The sequence below is a fragment of the Muscardinus avellanarius genome (assembly GCF_963383645.1).
Source record: "Muscardinus avellanarius genome assembly, chromosome: 17".
Lineage (NCBI taxonomy): Eukaryota > Metazoa > Chordata > Mammalia > Rodentia > Gliridae > Muscardinus > Muscardinus avellanarius.
The window spans coordinates 27591550-27596208 of record NC_137803.1 but is presented as its reverse complement, the minus strand read 5'-3'; the positions used below and the strand labels follow the sequence as shown (position 1 = coordinate 27596208).

General features: G+C 43.2%; 1 pseudogene across 1 annotated transcript; it reads left to right on the top strand.

The window, feature by feature from the left end:
* The first annotated feature begins 608 nt into the window (after positions 1 to 608).
* On the top strand, positions 609 to 3563 carry LOC308276091 (SAFB-like transcription modulator; annotated as a pseudogene). The gene is made up of 5 exons: positions 609 to 690; positions 802 to 936; positions 1185 to 1482; positions 1692 to 2423; positions 3006 to 3563. The product of its transcript is annotated as an SAFB-like transcription modulator (transcript).
* Positions 3564 to 4659: the final 1096 nt, after the last annotated feature.

The following is a 4659-nucleotide window of genomic DNA, read 5'->3' as shown; positions in this document are numbered from 1 at the left end:
GGGGGAGGGGGGAGAGGGAGAGGAGAGAGAGAGGTGGGAAGCTGATGAGCACAGTTTACAATAGTTATTTGTGGAAAGGTGAATAAATGAGAGAAGTAGAACTGGATGCTGTTGTCTTAAACCCCAGATCAGATGCTTTACAACTACACCCACTTACATTGATGCTGGAAACAAAGGCTCCCCGAATAGACAGCTAGCCAGAGAGAAAACTATACTAAACACAATTCTATACATGCTTCTATTTTCCTCTATAAATGTAATTTTGCTGTTTCTGTCCCAATTGTACTATGTCCCTCAAAAAATAATCTTTTCAATAGCTTATTTATACCCTTCTCCCTTAAGCTCATCACACAGCATCAAGTCTCCTGGCCTCTTTAGCAGCCTGTAATTATGACTTCTTACCCATTGGTGATCAATACTGACCAGGCTTCCTGGTCTATGTGCCTAAGATTTCAAAGGCCCAGATTTTAGAGATGTGTTTTTTCATTTACCATGAAGCACAAAATGGAATTATTATGAATAAAAAATTGCAAGCTCACTGTGTGCGGTGCTGCTGCAGAGGTCTGGGGAGAAGTTGGCACTGCTGCCACTGCCCTGCAGCCCCCTCAATGCCTGGGCAGAGCCGCTCTCCTAAGGTGGTTGCCACTACCCATGCTGTGGCACCCGGGGCCGCCGCGGCTCAGGCAAAAGGTAAAAAGATGAGGGTCATGGATCTCTAGTCCAAGCCAAAGAGGCGGAACTTGGACATCACCGGAGCCAAGGTGGTGCTGGGCTCCCACCTTTACTCAAACAGGTAAGAAGCAGAGTTGAATGGAGATGCTGCTGCTGAAGATGATACTTTCAAGGAAACTGAAGCTCAAGAAGGTAAAGATGATACCTTTCTAACAGCCCAAGATGGTGAGGAAAAAGAAAATGAGAAAGATATAGCAGGTTCTGGTAATGGTACACAAGAGGTGTCTAAACCGCTTCCTTCAGAAGGGACTAGCTGAGGCTGATCACACAGCTCATGAAGAGATGGAAGCTAATGAGACTGTGAAAGAAGCTGAGGATGACAACATCTCGGTTGCTAAGTAGCTGAGACTGTCCGCAAACCGCGATCCTCCAGTCTCAGGTTGAAGGTTCCATCACTCTGGATTTCAATGGTGATGACCTCCTAGAAACAGGTAGAAGTGTGAAAAGTACAGATTCTAAAGCAAGTAATCCAAACCATGGGCAGGACGTCATGGCATAGAGATTGGAGAAGGAAACCAAGGATTATACAATGAATAAGAACCATAAACATGTAAGAAGGAAGAGTGTATAAAGGACGATCCTGTCAATAAAGAAGTCAGGGAAAGTTCTAAGAAAGCAAAATCTGGAGAAAAACAAAAGGATACTTTGAAGAAAGGGCCCTCATCCCCTGGGGCCTCAGGTCAAGCAAAGAGCTCTTCAAAGGAATCTAAAGACGGCAAGACATCATCTAAAGACGACAAAGAGCTGGGCGTGGTAGCACTTGTTTGTATTCCCAGAATTTGGGAGGCTGAGACAGGAGGATCGTACAGGTTCGAAGCCAGCCTCAGCTACTTAGGCCCTTTGCAACTCAGTAAGACCCTGTTCAAAATAAAGAATAAAAAGTAGGTCTGGGGGTGTCACTCGGAGGTGGGATGTTCCATTTCCAGTACTGCAAAAATAAAATAAAGATGACAAAAAAAAGTACAAGTAGTACTAGTGGTAGTGGTGAAAGCTCAACTAAAAATATCTGGGTGAATGGACTTTCTTCTAATACCAAGGTTGCTGATTTGAAGAACGTCTTTGGCAAATATGGAAGGATTCTTAGTGCCAAAATGGGTTACAAATGCTCAAAGTCCTGGGGCAATGCTATGGCACTGTCACTGTGTCTCAAGCACAGAGGTGTCTGGGTGTATCGCACATCTTCATTATACTGAATAACACAGTCAACTGATATCTGTTGAAAATGTAAAAGGGGGTCCTTCTAAGAAAGAAATGAAAAAAGAAAGTGGTGAAATGACTAGTTCAAGAAGTTCTAGAGACAAAAAGAAATATGAATGATAGAAGTAACAAGACACAAGCTTCTGTCAAAAAAGAAGAGAAAAGGTCATCTGAGAAATCTGAAGAAAAAAAAATAAAAGAAAGCAAGGATAGTAAGAAAGTAGATGAGAAGAACAATAATGGAGCAAGTAGCCAAACTTCAGAATGGATTTTAAAAAAAGTGAATAACTTCAGAGTCCCGGACTTATGTTAATATTAGACCAAACTAAGGGAGGTCATTGTATGCCATCAAAAAGAGGAAAATATGATAAAATTTATGGGAGAAGCAAAGAAAAGGGAGCTACCCTAGATATAAAAGGGGGGGCAAAGACTACAGAAGTAAAGTGATCTTGCCTTTTGAAAAGATGAAGGAACAAAGATTGAGAGAATATTCAGTTCATTTAAAAAAAAATTTTTTTTGCAGTACTGGAGATGGAACCCAGGGGCATTGTACCTCTGAGCTACACCCCAGCCATACTTTTTAGTCTTTTTATTTTTTTATAAAGGGTCTTACTGAGTTGCAAAGGGCCTTGCTAAGTAGCTGAGGCTGTCCGAAAACCACAATCCTCCAGTCTCAGCCTCCCGAATTTTGGGATTATAAGCATGTGCCACTACACCAAGCTCATTTGGTTTATTTTGAAAGACTGCAGTGAGCGATGGAAATTTGAAGACAAAGGGAGATGGGCGGGGGGGGGGGAGAGAGAGAGAGAGAGAGAGAGAGAGAGAGAGAGAGAGAGAGAGAATGCATTAGAATGCATTAGAATAATTTATAAATGGGAAGAACCAGGCAGTTTAGAGAGAGAAAAGGAGGGAGGGAGGGAGGGAGGGAGGGAGGGAGGGAGGGAGGGAGGGAGGGAGGGAGGGGGAGGGAGAGAGAGAGAGAGAGAGAGAGAGAGAGAGAGAGAGAGAGAGAGAGAAGCCTAGAAATTATAAAAGGCAAAAACTTGAAAGAGAGAGAATGGAACGCCAACACTTAGAAAGAACGCATTTGTATTGAACAGGAGCATTGTAAGGAAGCTGAGCAGATTGCTCAAGAACGAGAAGAACTTAGAAGGCAGCAGCAACAGCTTCGCTCTGAACAGGAAAAAAAAGGAATTCTTTGAAACATCCTCTTGATGTAGACCATAGGCGAGATAATCCTTACTGGAACGAGAATAAAAAGTTGTCTGTAAATGCAGATGCACCATTCAGCCATGGATCTGATTACTCTCACCAACAGATCAGATCTAATGACTCGATCACCAGGAAAGGGGCAGGTTTCCAGAGAGTTCAGCAGTAGAGTCTCATCTTTTGAAAGATGGAAATGCTTTGTTGGTCAAAGTGAAGGGAAAAAAGCTCAGCTAACTGCACGAAGAGAAGATCCAGGCTTTGAAAAGTATCCCCAAGACTTCAAAGATTCCAGAAGAAATGAGCCTCCACCACCACAATATGAACTCAGAGAAACAGACAGATGAGAGGAGCAAGGGGAGCGAGATGAGGGGAGAACGGTGATCATTCATGACAGGCAAGACATCACCCACCCTAGACATCCCTGAGAAGCCAGGCCCGACCCTTCTAGACCCACCTCCTGGAAGAATGAAGGAAGTGTGTCTACTGACCAGCAGGGAGCAAGAGTTGTAAGACCAGAACAGTTGGAGAAGGAAGTATGAGGACACAGCATGAGAGGTGCAATCATCTCACACCGAGGAAGTGGAGCCCAGCACTACTGGAGAGCGACATGTGGTTGAAAGGCATGGACAGGGCACAAGTGGACCAAGAAGGCGGTGGCATGGTCCATGCTCTCAAGGGCAAAGCTGTCATGATGCCAGGTGAATGGGTGAAGGCCGGCCAGAGCAGGCATGATAAGCCAACATTCAAGTAACGCATCTCCAATTAATAGAATTGTACAAAGTAGTGGCAATTCAATGCCGAGAGGAAGTGGCTCTGGATTTCACCATTTAAGGTGGACCTCCACGGCGGTTTTGAAAATGAACTCTTTGTGCTTAGCTGATATCATAAAAAGAGAAGGGACATAATGTTTTCTCTAATATGCCCAAACTAGGGAGCATTGGGGATACCAGAGAGACTCCAGATATGGAGGAGAAACCTCAGCAAAGCTGCAATGGAAGTGTAGGAGAGGAAGAAGGCTGAGGTTGATTAAAGGAGGAACTACATCCGAATATGTATAAAAGTATAAATGTAGCATGGTCAACCTGGACACTCACTGTTGGGAGGGGGAGGGGAGGAGAAGTGGGAGGGGGAGCAGGCACCAAGTACAGTCTGAATGTATGCCATTTTCAATATGATCCACATAAAAATAAATAAATGGTATCAAAAAGAAAATGAGCCCTCTATACATGGTTTCAAGATAATTTATTGAACTCTCCTGTAAACTTGTCTTGACTACTTATGAAGAGGACCTCTGACTTGCTTGAGAGTTCTGTCAGACTTTTATTTTCCTTTTTAAAAAAATTAACATGATCACTTTTCTCAATTTTAGAGATGTTTAAATAGTTCTGTTGTAACTCTTAATAGTTTTGTGTATCACTCAACCTTTTTTCTTGCGGCACCAAGACACACATTTGAAAAGATTGGAATTGAAGCTGTTTTGCTGAATGCTGTGTGAATACGAAGAATAGTCTGCAGCTGTGT